Source organism: Rattus norvegicus, chromosome 2 (assembly GCF_036323735.1).
Source record: "Rattus norvegicus strain BN/NHsdMcwi chromosome 2, GRCr8, whole genome shotgun sequence".
NCBI lineage: Eukaryota > Metazoa > Chordata > Mammalia > Rodentia > Muridae > Rattus > Rattus norvegicus.
This window is the reverse complement of record NC_086020.1, coordinates 114,426,604-114,441,426: the sequence shown is the minus strand read 5'-3', so window position 1 is coordinate 114,441,426 and position 14,823 is coordinate 114,426,604. Positions and strand designations below refer to the sequence as shown.

At 39.9% G+C, this 14,823-nt stretch overlaps 1 protein-coding gene across 12 annotated transcripts in view; it reads left to right on the top strand.

The window, feature by feature from the left end:
• The window catches only part of Gpr160 (G protein-coupled receptor 160), a 77,507-nt gene that overhangs the window by 50,164 nt on the left and 12,520 nt on the right, over positions 1-14,823 (top strand). For 5 of the 12 annotated variants that reach the window (XM_063282357.1, XM_063282356.1, XM_063282359.1 and 2 more), the window contains one exon: positions 4,168-4,220. The exons of the other annotated variants lie outside the window; for them this stretch is intronic. The gene's annotated coding sequence lies outside the window, so the exon portion shown is untranslated. The remainder of the gene's footprint in view (positions 1-4,167; positions 4,221-14,823) is intronic. 12 annotated transcript variants of the gene reach the window in all.

The following is a 14,823-nucleotide window of genomic DNA, read 5'->3' as shown; positions in this document are numbered from 1 at the left end:
TTGATCTTAGAGCGTAAGCCATTGGTGTTTTGTTTAGGAAATTTTTTCCAGTGCCCATGTGTTCCAGATGCTTCCCTAGTTTTTCTTCTATTAGTTTGAGTGTGTCTGGTTTGATGTGGAGGTCCTTGATCCACTTGGACTTAAGCTTTGTACAGGGTGATAAGCATGGAGCGATCTGCATTCTTCTACATGTTGACCTCCAGTTGAACCAGCACCATTTGCTGAAAATGCTATCTATTTTCCATTTGATGGTTTTGGCTCCTTTGTCAAAAATCAAGTGACCATAGGTGTGTGGGTTCATTTCTGGGTCTTCAATTCTGTTCCATTGGTCTATCTGTCTGTCTCTGTACCAATACCATGCAGTTTTTATCACTATTGTTCTGTAATACTGCTTGAGTTCAGGGATAGTGATTCCCCCTGAAGTCCTTTTATTGTTGAGGATAGCTTTAGCTATCCTGGGTTTTTTGTTATTCCAGATGAATTTGCAAATTGTTCTGTCTAACTCTTTGAAGAATTGGATTGGTATTTTGATGGGGATTGCATTGAATCTGTAGATTGCTTTTGGTAAAATGGCCATTTTTACTATATTAATCCTGTCAATCCATGAGCATGGGAGATCTTTCCATCTTCTGAGGTCTTCTTCAATTTCCTTCTTCAGTGTCTTGTAGTTCTTATTGTACAGATCTTTTACTTGCTTGGTTAAAGTCACACCGAGGTACTTTATATTATTTGGGTCTATTATGAAGGGTGTCGTTTCCCTAATTTCTTTCTCGGCTTGTTTCTCTTTTGTGTAGAGGAAGGCTACTGATTTATTTGAGTTAATTTTATACCCAGCCACTTTGCTGAAGTTGTTTATCAGCTTTAGTAGTTCTCTGGTGGAACTTTTGGGATCTCTTAAATACACTATCATATCATCTGCAAACAGTGATATTTTGACTTCTTCTTTTCCGATCTGTATCCCCTTGACCTCCTTTTGTTGTCTGATTGCTCTGGCTAGAACTTCAAGAACTATATTGAATAAGTAGGGAGAGAGTGGGCAGCCTTGTCTAGTCCCTGATTTTAGTGGGATTGCTTCGAGTTTCTCTCCATTTAGTTTAATGTTAGCAACTGGTTTGCTGTATATGGCTTTTACTATGTTCAGGTATGGGCCTTGAATTCCTATTCTCTCCAGGACTTTTATCATGAAGGGGTGTTGAATTTTGTCAAATGCTTTCTCAGCGTCTAATGAAATGATCATGTGGTTTTGTTCTTTCAGTTTGTTTATATAATGGATCACATTGATGGTTTTCCGTATATTAAACCATCCCTGCATGCCTGGGATGAAGCCTACTTGGTCATGGTGGATGATTGTTTTGATGTGCTCTTGGATTTGGTTTGCCAGAATTTTGTTGAGTATTTTTGCATCGATATTCATAAGGGAAATTGGTCTGAAGTTCTCTTTCTTTGTTGTGTCTTTGTGTGGTTTAGGTATAAGAGTAATTGTGGCTTCGTAGAAGGTATTCGGTAGTGATCCATCTGTTTCAATTTTGTGGAATAGTTTGGATAATATTGGTATGAGGTCATCTATGAAGGTTTGGTAGAATTCTGCACTAAACCCGTCTGGACCTGGGCTCTTTTTGGTTGGGAGACCTTGAATGACTGCTTCTATTTCCTTAGGAGTTATGGGGTTGTTTAACTGGTTTATCTGTTCCTGATTTAACTTCGGTACCTGGTATCTGTCTAGGAAATTATCCATTTCCTGAAGATTTTCAAGTTTTGTTGAATATAGGCTTTTATAGTAAGATCTGATGATTTTTTGAATTTCCTCTGAATCTGTTGTTATGTCTCCCTTTTCATTTCTGATTTTGTTAATTTGGACGCACTCTCTGTGTCCTCTCGTTAGTCTGGCTAAGGGTTTATCTATCTTGTTGATTTTCTCAAAGAACCAACTTTTGGTTCTGTTGATTCTTTCTATGGTCCTTTTTGTTTCTACTTGGTTGATTTCAGCTCTGAGTTTGATTATTTCCTGCCTTCTACTCCTCCTGGGTGTATGTGCTTCTTTTTGTTCTAGAGCTTTTAGGTGTGCTGTCAAGCTGCTGACATATGCTCTTTCCTGTTTCTTTCTGCAGGCACTCAGCGCTATGAGTTTTCCTCTTAGCACAGCTTTCATTGTGTCCCATAAGTTTGGGTATGTTGTACCTTCATTTTCATTAAATTCTAAAAAGTTTTTAATTTCTTTCTTTATTTCTTCCTTGACCAGGTTATCATTGAGTAGAGCATTGTTCAATTTCCAAGTATATGTGGGCATTCTTCCTTGATTGTTATTGAAGACCAGTTTTAGGCCGTGGTGGTCTGATAGCACGCATGGGATTATTTCTATCTTTCTGTACCTGTTGAGGCCCGTTTTTTGACCAATTATATGGTCAATTTTGGAGAAAGTACCATGAGGAGCTGAGAAGAAGGTATATCCTTTTGCTTTAGGATAGAATGTTCTATAAATATCCGTTAAGTCCATTTGGCTCATGACTTCTCTTAGTCTGTCTACATCTCTGTTCAATTTCTGTTTCCATGATCTGTCCATTGATGAGAGTGGGGTGTTGAAATCTCCCACTATTATTGTGTGAGGTGCAATGTGTGTTTTGAGCTTTAATAAGGTTTCTTTTATGTATGTAGGTGCCCTTGTATTTGGGGCATAGATATTTAGGATTGAGAGTTCATCTTGGTGGATTTTTCCTTTGATGAATATGAAGTGTCCTTCCTTATCTTTTTTGATGACTTTTAATTGAAAATTGATTTTATTTGATATTAGAATGGCTACTCCAGCTTGCTTCTTCTGACCATTTGCTTGGAAAATTGTTTTCCAGCCTTTCACTCTGAGGTAATGTCTGTCTTTGTCTCTGAGGTGTGTTTCCTGTAGGCAGCAGAATGCAGGGTCCTCGTTGCGTATCCAGTTTGTTAATCTATGTCTTTTTATTGGGGAGTTGAGGCCATTGATGTTGAGAGATATTAAGGAATAGTGATTATTGCTTCCCGTTATATTCATATTTGGATGTGAGGTTATGTTTGTGTGCTTTCATTCTCTTTGTTTTGTTGCCAAGACGATTAGTTTCTTGCTTCTTCTAGGTTATAGCTTGCCTCCTTATGTTGGGCTTTACCATTTATTATCCTTTGTAGTGCTGGATTTGTAGAAAGATATCGTGTAAATTTGGTTTTGTCATGGAATATCTTGGTTTCTCCATCTATGTTAATTGAGAGTTTTGCAGGATACAGTAACCTGGGCTGGCATTTGTGTTCTCTTAGGGTCTGTATGACATCAGTCCAGGATCTTCTGGCCTTCATAGTTTCTGGCGAGAAGTCTGGTGTGATACTGATAGGTCTGCCTTTATATGTTACTTGACCTTTTTCCCTTACTGCTTTTAATATTCTTTCTTTATTTTGTGCGTTTGGTGTTTTGACTATTATGTGACGGGAGGTGTTTCTTTTCTGGTCCAATCTATTTGGAGTTCTGTAGGCTTCTTGTATGCCTATGGGTATCTCTTTTTTTAGATTAGGGAAGTTTTCTTCTATGATTTTGTTGAAGATATTTACTGGTCCTTTGAGCTGGGAGTCTTCACTCTCTTCTATACCTATTATCCTTAGGTTTGATCTTCTCATTGAGTCCTGGATTTCCTGTATGTTTTGGACCAGTAGCTTTTTCCGCTTTACATTATCTTTGACAGTTGAGTCAATGATTTCTATGGAATCTTCTGCTCCTGATATTCTCTCTTCCATCTCTTGTATTCTGTTGGTGAAGCTTGTATCTACAGCTCCTTGTCTCTTCTTTTGGTTTTCTATATCCAGGGTTGTTTCCATGTGTTCTTTCTTGATTGCTTCTATTTCCATTTTTAATTCCTTCAACTGTTTGATTGTGTTTTCCTGGAATTCTTTCAGGGATTTTTGCGATTCCTCTCTGTAGGCTTCTACTTCTTTTTTTTTTTTTTTTATGGTTTTTTGACCATTTTTCTTGTCTTATTTTGTGTTCATACTATTCTTTTTTTTTTTTAATTTAGAGAATACTTTATTAGTTTTTGTAATCAAACCCACGTATATAAGACCTTACATATTTAATACAGTGTGTTACCCCTGTACAAATGGAAAAAACTTAAGTTCAACATTTCTAGACTAATATGGCTGTTAATTTCTGTACAGTGCCAACTCAACACAGTAAACGGGGATACTTTTTTCGAAAGTTGACAGCACAGGTAAAGTTTCAAAAAATTCAAATTATATATCTGTATATATATATTTATATTTATATAAAAAGACCAGTAATAGCAATGTGTTATGCATCAACAGCAGCAACAGCTTTTCCAGGTTCTGCAGTCATCTGAACAAAACTGTAGAGACATCCAGCACACTCCATTAAAAAAAAAAAAAGTAAAAAAACAAAACCCGAGAAAACAGCACAGTTCTGTTACTCTTGTGGTACCTGGCACCATTTTTTTTTAAATTAGCTTCTCAATCATCATCTGGAAAGAAAACATTCTGAGCAACATCATTAAAAACAGCTCTGATAAAGCACGGTCACTACTACGTATCATAAAGCAGGTACAAGCTATTTTACATCCACAGAGGTATGATACAGTACTGTCCTACATCTATAATACTAGAGGATATAATTTAAAAGGCATTATTTAAGACTTGATTCTACTTTTCCAGCAGAGGGCCCAAAGGATGGTGTGACACAGCTTTGTAAAGAAACATACTCTAGACAGGATTTCCTTTCACTAGTGGCACACTTCTAAGGATTCATTCTCTCCATGAATGTCAGCTAAAACCGTTATTAAAAAAATGAAATATCCCTAGAACAAAACCGTATAACCACCGGATTCACATGAAGATGACCTAGTGGAGACAAGCTGGACCTCACCTTACCAACAAGCTATCAAATCTGTTATGTTTAAACAGTGAGACCTCCAAGGAAGGAGATGCCAAGTAGTGCTTCAAAGCTTCGGACCACAATCAAACACAGCATCCTTTTCAACAGAAGCAGAAGCTCATCTGAATATGCTCATGGATGCTGACATCAACATTTAATCATCTCCTCACTCATCCAGGAAGAGGGGGAGATCAGTTACTACTGTACTTTAATGTGTTCAACCAAATCACCATGTTACAAAAATAGCAAGCTGCCATAATAAAAAATAAGGCTCCTCTATCCAGCACCAGATAGCATCATTTTACTTTCAAGCCTAGAAATTGCACACTTGTATATAAACCAATCGAAGATGAGGATTGAGAGTTCATCTTGGTGGATTTTTCCTTTGATGAATATGAAGTGTCCTTCCTTATCTTTTTTGATGACTTTTAATTGAAAATTGATTTTATTTGATATTAGAATGGCTACTCCAGCTTGCTTCTTCTGACCATTTGCTTGGAAAGTTGTTTTCCAGCCTTTCACTCTGAGGTAGTGTCTGTCTTTGTCTCTGAGGTGTGTTTCCTGTAGGCAGCAGAATGCAGGGTCCTCATTGCGTATCCAGTTTGTTAATCTATGTCTTTTTATTGGGGAGTTGAGGCCATTGATGTTGAGAGATATTAAGGAATAGTGATTATTGCTTCCCGTTATATTCATATTTGGATGTGAGGTTATGTTTGTGTGCTTTCATTCTCTTTGTTTTGTTGCCAAGACGATTAGTTTCTTGCTTCTTCTAGGGTATAGCTTGCCTCCTTATGTTGGGCTTTACCCTTTATTATCCTTTGTAGTGCTGGATTTGTAGAAAGATATTGTGTAAATTTGGTTTTGTCATGGAATATCTTGGTTTCTCCATCTATGTTAATTGAGAGTTTTGCAGGATACAGTAACCTGGGCTGGCATTTGTGTTCTCTTAGGGTCTGTATGACATCTGTCCAGGATCTTCTGGCCTTCATAGTTTCTGGCGAGAAGTCTGGTGTGATACTGATAGGTCTGCCTTTATATGTTACTTGACCTTTTTCCCTTACTGCTTTTAATATTCTTTCTTTATTTTGTGCGTTTGGTGTTTTGACTATTATGTGACGGGAGGTGTTTCTTTTCTGGTCCAATCTATTTGGAGTTCTGTAGGCTTCTTGTATGCCTATGGGTATCTCTTTTTTTAGATTAGGGAAGTTTTCTTCTATGATTTTGTTGAAGATATTTACTGGTCCTTTGAGCTGGGAGTCTTCACTCTCTTCTATACCTATTATCCTTAGGTTTGATCTTCTCATTGAGTCCTGGATTTCCTGTATGTTTTGGACCAGTACCTTTTTCCGCTTTACATTATCTTTGACAGTTGAGTCAATGATTTCTATGGAATCTTCTGCTCCTGATATTCTCTCTTCCATCTCTTGTATTCTGTTGGTGAAGCTTGTATCTACAGCTCCTTGTCTTTTCTTTTGATTTTCTATGTCCAGGGTTGTTTCCATGTGTTCTTTCTTGATTGCTTCTATTTCCATTTTTAATTCCTTCAACTGTTTGATTGTGTTTTCCTGGAATTCTTTCAGGCATTTTTGTGATTCCTCTCTGTAGGCTTCTACTTGTTCTCTAAGGGAGTTCTTTATGTCTTTCTTGAAGTCCTCCAGCATCATGATCAAATATGATTTTGAAACTAGATCTTGCTTTTCTGGTGTGTTTGGATATTCTGTGTTTGCTTTGGTGGGAGAATTGGGCTCCGATGATGCCATGTAGTCTTGGTTTCTGTTGCTTGGGTTCCTGCGCTTGCCTCTCGCCATCAGATTATCTCTAGTGTTACTTTGTTCTGCTATTTCTGACCGTGGCTAGACTGTCTTATAAGCCTGTGTGTCAGGAGTGCTGTAGACCTGTTTTCCTGTTTTCTTTCAGCCAGTTATGGGGACAGAGTGTTCTGCTTTCGGGCGTGTAGTTTTTCCTCTCTACAGGTCTTCAGCTGTTCCTGTGGGCCTGTGTCTTGAGTTCACCAGGCAGGTCACTTGCAGGGGAAAAGTTGGTCCTACCTGAGGTTCCGAGGCTCAAGTGTGCTCGTGGGGTACTGCCTAAGTCCTCTCCGCGGCGGCAACAACCGAGAAGATCTGCGCCGCTCTTTCCGGGAGCCTCCGTGCACCAGGGTTCCAGATGGCGTTTGGTGTTTTCCTCTGGCGTCTGGATGTGCACAGAGTGCAGTCTCTTCTGGTTTCCCAGGCGTGTCTGCCTCTCTGAAGGTTTAGCTCTCCCTCCCACGGGATTTGGGTGCAGAGAACTGTTTATCCGGTCTGCTTCCTTCAGGTTCCGGCGGTGTCTCAGGTGCAGGGGTCCTGCCGCTCCTGGGCCCTCCCCTACGGGAACCCAGAGGCCTTATACAGTTGCCTCTTGGGCCAGGGATGTGGGCAGGGGTAGGCAGTGTTGGTGGTCTCCTCCGCTCTGCAGCCTCAGGAGTGCCCACCTGATCAGGCGGTGAGGTCTCTCTCCCACGGGTTTTGGGAGCAGAGAGCTGCTGCGGGCCGGGATCCGTGGGTGTGGGACTTCCGGTAAACACAGGAAGTGCCCGGTCCTAGAGGAATTTTGCCTCTGTGCGTCCTGAGTTCTCCAGGCAGGTTTCTTGCAGGGGAAAAGTTGGTCCTACCTGCGCTTCCAAGGCTCAAGTTTGCTCGTGGGTACTGCCTAAGTCCTCTCCGTGGCGGCAGCAACCAGGAAGATCTGCGCCGCTCTTTCCGGGAGCCTCCGTGCACCAGGGTTCCAGATGACGTTTGGTGTTTTCCTCTGGCGTCTGGATGTGCACAGAGTGCAGTCTCTTCTGGTTTCCCAGGCGTGTCCCAGGCTTCTACTTCTTTATTAATGTTTTCCTGTGTTTCTCTAAGGGAGTTCTTCATGTCTTTCTTGAAGTCCTCCAGCATCATGATCAAATATGATTTTGAAACTAGATCTTGCTTTTCTGGTGTGTTTGGATATTCCATGTTTGTTTTGGTGGGAGAATTGGGCTCCGATGATGCCATGTAGTCTTGGTTTCTGTTGCTTGGGTTCCTGCGCTTGCCTCTCTTCATCAGATTATCTCTAGTGGTACTTTGTTCTGCTATTTCTGACAGTGGCTAGACTGTCCTATAAGCCTGTGTGTCAGGAGTGCTGTAGACCTGTTTTCCTGTTTTCTTTCAGCCAGTTATGGGAACAGAGTGTTCTGCTTTCGGGCGTGTAGTTTTTCCTCTCTACAGGTCTTCAGCTGTTCCTGTGGGCGTGTGTCTTGAGTTCACCAGGCAGCTTTCTTGCAGCAGAAAAGTTGGTCTTACCTGTGGTCCCGAGGCTCAAGTTCGCTCGTGGGGTGCTGCCCACGGGCTCTCTGCAGCAGCAGCAACCAGGAAGACCTGTGCCGCCCCTTCTGGGAGCTTCAGTGCACCAGGGTTCCAGATGGTCTTTGGCTTTTTCCTCTGGCGTCCGAGATGTGTGTGCAGAGAGCAGTCTCTTCTGGTTTCCCAGGCGTGTCTGCCTCTCTGAAGGTTTAGCTCTCCCTCCCACGGGATTTGGGTGCAGAGAACTGTTTATCCGGTCTGTTTCCTTCAGGGTCCGGCGGTGTCTCTGGCAGGGGTCCTGCCGCTCCTGGGCCCTCCCCCACGGGAGCCCAGAGGCCTTATACAGTTGCCTCTTGGGCCAGGGATGTGGGCAGGGGTGAGCAGTGTTGGTGGTCTCTTCCGCTCTGCAGCCTCAGGAGTGCCCACCTGACCATTAGCCGAGAATTCTTAGTTTAACTCTGTACCCCATTATTTAATAGAGTTATTTGATTTTCTAGAGTCTAACTTCTTGAGTTCTTTGTATATTTTGGATATTAGCCCTCAAGTGGATGTAGGATTGGTAAAGATCTTTTCCCAATCTGTTGGTTGCTGTTTTGTCCTAACGAGAGTGTCCTTTGCCTTACAGAAATTTTCCAATTTTATGAGGTACCATTTGTTGATTCTTGATGTTACAGTATAAGTCATTGGTGTTCTGTTCAGGAAATGTTCCACTATACCCCTTTGTTCAAGGATCTTCCACACTTTTTCCTCTATTAGTTTGAGTGTATCTGGTTTTATGTAAAGGTCCTTGATCTACTTGGACTTGAGATTTGTACAAGGCAATAAGAATGGATCAATTTGCATTCTTCTACATGGTGACCTCCAGTTCAATCAGCACCATTTATTGAAAATGCTCTTTTTCCACTGGATGGTTTTAGCTCCTTTGTCAAAGATCCAGTGGCCATATGTGTCAGTTCTGGTCCTTCTATTCTATTCCATTGATCCACCTGCCTGTCTCTGTCCAAATACCATATAGTTTTTATCACTATTGTAATACAGCTTGAGGTCAGGGATGGCGATTCCCCCAGAAGTTCTTTTATAGTTGAGGACAGTTTTTGCTATCCTGGTATTTTGTTTTTCCAAATGAATTTGCAAATTGCTCTTTATAACTCTATGAAGAATTGGGTTGGAATTTTGGTGGGGATTGCATTGAATCTATAGATTGCTTTTGGCAAGATGGCCATTTTTACAATACTAATCCTGCCAATCCATGAACAAGAGAGATCTTTCCATCTTCTGAGATCTTCAATTTCTTTCTTCAGAGACTTGAAGTTCTTGTCACACAGGTCTTTCACTTGCTTGGTTAGAGTCACACCGAGGTATTTTATGTTATTTGTGACTATTGTGAAGGGTGTCATTTCCCTTATTTCTTTCTCAGCCTATTTATCCTTTGGGTAGAGGAAGGCTACTGATTTGAGTTAATTTTATATCCAGTCACTTTGCTGAAGTTGTTTATCAGGTTTAGGAGTTCTCTGGTGGAACTTTTGGGGTCACTTAAGTATACTATCATATCATCTGCAAATAGTGATATTTTGACTCCTTCCTTTCCCATTTGTATCCTGTTGACCTCCTTTTGTTGTCTGATTGCTCTCACTAGGACTTTGAGTACTATATTGACTAGATAGGGAGAGAGTGGGCAGCCTTGTCCAATCCCTGTTGTTAGTAGGATTGCTTCAAGTTTCTCTCCATTAAGTTTGATGATGGCTACTGGTTTGCTGTATATCGCATTTACTATATTTGGGTATTGACCTTGAATTCCTGATCTTTCCAAGACTTTTAACATGAAGGGGTGTTGAATTTTGTCAAATGATTTCTGGGCACCTAATGAGATGATCGGGTAGTTTTTTTTTTCTTTTTTGTTTATATAGTGGATTACCTTGATGGATTTCCATCCCTACATCCTTGTGATGAAGCCTACTTGATCATGGTGGATGATTGTTTTGATGTGTTCTTGGATTTGGTTTGTGAGAATTTTATTGAGTATTTTTGTGTTGATTTCATCTGGGAAAGTGGTCTGAAGTTCTCTTTCTTTGTTGGGTCTTTGTGTGGCTTAGGTATAAGAGTAATTGTGGCTTCATAGAAGGAATTTGGTAGTGTTCCTTCTGTTTCTGTTTTGTGGAATAGTTTGGAGAGTATTAGGATTAGGTCTTTATAAAGGTTTGATAGAATTCTGCCCAGAACCCATCTGGTCCTGGGCTTTTTTTGTTCAGCGATTTTTAATGACTGCTTCTATTTCTTTAGGGGTTATGGGACTGTTTAGATGGTTTATCTGATCCTGATTTAAGTTTGGTGCCTGGTATCTGTCTTGAAAATTGTCCATTTCATCCAGATTTTCCAGGTTTTTGAGTATAGGCTTTTGTAAGATTTTTGCATTTCCTCAGTTTCTGTTGTTATGTCTCCCTTTTCATTTCTGATTTTGTTAATTTGGACACACTCTCTGTGTCCTCTCGTTAGTCTAGCTAAGGGTTTATCTATCTTGTTGTTTTTCTCAAAGGACCACCTCCTGGTTTTGTTGATTTTTTTATAGTCTTTTTTGTGTCTACTTGGTTGATTTCAGCCCTGAGTTTGATTATTTCCTGCCTTCTACTCCTCCTGGTTGTATTTGCTTCTTTTTGATCTAGAGTTTTTAGGTGTGCTGTCAAGCTGCTAATGTATGCTCTCTCTCCAGTTTCCTTTTGCAGGCACTCAGAACTATGAGTTTTCCTTTTAGCACTGTTTTCATTGTGTCCCATACATTTGGGTACGTTGTGCCTTCATTTTCATTAAATTCTAAAAAGTCTTTAATTTCATTCTTTATTTCTTTTGTCACCAAGTTATCATCGAGTAGAGCATTGTTCCTCTTCCATGTGTATATGGGCTTTCTGTCATTTTTGTTGTTATTGAAGACCAGCCTTAGTCCATGGTGATCTAATAGGATGCACGGGATTATTTCAATCTTCTTGAGACCTGTTTTGTCACTGATTATATGGTCAGTTTTGGAGAAGGGTACCATGAGGTGCTGAGAAGAAGGTATATTATTTTGTTTTAGGATGAATTGTTCTATAGATATCTGTTAAATCCGTTTGGTTTATAATTTCTTTCAGTTTCTCTGTGTCTCTGTTTAGTTTCTGTTTTCATGATCTGTCCATTGATGAGAAAGGGGTGTTGAGTCTCCTACTATTATTGTATAGGGTTCTATGTGTACTTTGAGTGTTAGTAAGGTTTCTTTTATGAATGTAGATGCCCTTGCATTTGGAGCATAGATATTCAGGATTGAGAGTTCATCATGGTGGATTTTTTTCCTTTGATGAATATGAAGTTTCCTTCCTTACCTTTTTTGATAACTTTTGGTTGAAAGTTGATATTATTTGATATTAGAATGGCTACTTCAGCTTGTTTCTTTGGTCCATTTGCTTGGAAAGTTGTTTTCCAGCCTTTTACGCTGAGGTAGTGTCTGTCTTTGTCACTGAGGTGTGTTTCCTGTATGCAGCAAAATGCTGGGTCCTTTTTCTGTATCCAGGCTGTTAGTCTATGTTTTTTATTGTGGAATTGAGTCCATTGATGTTGATAGATATTAGGAACCAATGATTGTTATTTCCTATTATTTTTGTTATGAGAGGTGGAATTATGTTTGTGTGGCTATCTTCTTTGGGTTAGTTGAAATTAGACTACTTTCTTGCTTTTTCTAGGGTGTAGTTTCCCTCCTTGTGTTGGAGTTTTCCATATATTATCTTTTGTAGAACTGGATTTGTGGGAAGATATTGTGTAAATTTGGTTTTGTTATGGAATATCTTGGTTTCTCCATCTATGCTAATTGAGAGTTTTGCTGGATATAGTAGCCTGGGCTGGCATTTGTATTCTCTTAGGATCTGTATGACATCTGCCCAGGATCTTCTGGCTTTCATAGTCTCTGGTGAGAAGTCTGGTGTAATTCAGATAGGTCTGCCTTTATATGTTACTTGACATTTTCCCTTTCTGCTTTTAATATTCATTCTTTGTTTTGTGCATTTGGTATTTTGACTATTATGTGACGGGAGGAGTTTCTTTTCTGGTCCAATCTATTTGGAGTTCTGTGGTCTTCTTGTATGTTTATGGGCATCTCTTTAGGTTAGGGAAGTTTTCTTCTATAATTTTGTTGGAGATATTTACTGGCTCTTTAAGTTAGGAGTCTTTGCTCTCTTCTATACCTATTATCCTTAAGTTTGATCTTCTCATTGTGTCCTGAATTTCTTGGTTAGGAGCTTTTTGCATTTGCATTTTCTTTGATTGTTGTGTCTTTGTTTTCTATGGTATCTTCTGCCCCTGAGATTCTCTCTTGTATCCCTTGTATTCTGTTGGTGATGCTTGCATTGATGACTCTTGATCTCTTTCCTAGGTTTTCTATCTCCAGGGTTGTCTCCCTTTGTGCTTTCTTTGTTGTTTCTATTTCCATTTTTAGATCCTGAATGGTTTTGTTCATTTCCTTCTCCTGTTGGTTGTGTTTTCCTGTAATTCTTTAAGGGATTTTTGTGTTTCCTCTTTAAGGGCTTCACTTATTTACCTGTGCTGTCTTGTATTTATTTTGTTTATTTTTAAATATTTATATATTTATTTATTTCATGTATGTGAGTACACTGTCACTGTCTTCAGACACACCAGAAGAGGGCATCCCTGGATCCCATAGATGGTTGTGAGCCACCATGTGGTTGCTGGGAATTGAACTCAGGACCTCTGGAAGAGCAGTGAGTGCTCTTAACCACTGAGCCATCTCTCTAGCCCCTGTATTTCTTTAAGGGAGTTATTTATATCCTTCTTAAAATCCTCTAACACCATTGTGAGTTGTGATTTTAAATCAGAATCTTGCTGTTCCCGTGAGTTGGGGTATCCAGGGCTTGCTGTGTTAGGGGAACTGGGTTCTGTTGATGCCAAGTGACCTTGGTTACTGTTGCTTAGGTTCTTGCCCTAGCTTCTTGCCCTCTGCTTATCTCTGGTGGTAGCTGGTCTTGCTGTCTCTGACAGTTGCTTGACCCTCCTGTAAGCCTGTGTGTCAGCACTCCTGGAGACCTGCTTTCTCACACTGTGGTCTGGGTACAGAGAGCTGTGGCACAGGGTCAGCTCTGGGCGCAGCTGAAAATTCCCTACTTGTGTATCTTAATGCCCCCTTTATGGGTTTGTTTTTTCTTTTTTCTTTCTATTTTATTGAAAATAGATGTTTTAATACAACATATTCTGGTCATGGTTTCCCCTCTCCCAGCTCTTCAAAGATTCCCCCAATCTCCCCTCCCATTGGAATTCACATCTCATCTTAAGCCTTTTAATCTTCCATATTGTTGTTATAATGTACTGAAGAAACAAGCTGTCCCATAGAGCTGGCCTTGTCTTGGTTTTCCTGCCTCTAGTAGTCATAGGATGCTTTCTTCCAGGTCCTGACTTCATTTATGGTGAGCTATCACTGAACTTAAAGGTTTTGTTGGATTATAATTTCTTGGCAAGTCTACATAGTAGGTAATGATGGGTTCTTCACCACTCCTTTGGAAGAGATGGTGACCAGTGACTTGTCTCAATATAAGATGTCACTTTTCAATTTTATCATTGCTGTATTTTGTTATTGTTCCTTTCTGCTCCTTACTGTTTTGCCCCCAGGTAGTATGGTTAGTACAGGAGATGTAGCAAAAAAAAAAAAAAAAAAAAAAAAAGCTTATTCCAGGATTTCCCAGCATAAAAAGAATCAGTAGCTTGGTTCTTTAGTGTGTCCTCCAGTGTCACAATAATATTTGCTTCCTCGTGTGTGTGTGTGTGTGTGTGTGTGTGTGTGTGTGTGCGCGCGAGCATGTGCTGCTTGTATACCTGCATGGAGGAAAATAGTCTTCAGAAAAGACTATGCTTATGGAGTCACCTCACACTCTCTCTGAAAATCAATTGACCATAACTGTTTGGGTCTACTTCTGCATTCTTTTCTGTACCATTAACTCATAGGAATGTCAATAACAGCTAATAGTATGCTGTTTTAACTTCTGTATCTTTATAGCAAGTCTTAACTTGGGCGATATAAAAAAGTTGTATAAAATTGTTTATGTGAATCATTTGTATTCTCCTAGGACATGTGTCTTTCTAGATAAACCATAAATCACTGTGTCAGTTTCTACAAGGTTAGTGTTTTGAGTCTCCTCGTCTCTCTCCTTTCACTGATTTAGGACTTCTCTTCCACAGTAACTTTTGGTTTTCAGAATATTGTGCTTACTTGTGCTTTTTCTATTATCTCCTTGGGTTTTTCTTACTTTTCCTGCTATTGTATGTTCATTTCCTTTCTAATATTTTGTTGTAGCACATACAAATATAACCATTAATTGGTCTGATTTATTTTGGCTTCCTTTGAACTCCCTAAGTACATGGTCCTGTTGCCCATGAGTAAAGACAGTCTGACTTAGCCTACACTCCTTTGATCTCCTCAGCTTGCGCTATCATATCACATGAGTGAGGATCCCCAGTGAAACACCAAGACTGGATATTCAGTTCAGCCTGTCTAGGGAATGACTACTCTTTGATCACTAAGCATAAGTTTTTTATATCTTGCTTGTCTGGTTAGGGAAGTTCCAGTCTCTTGCTTGTAAGCTTGTA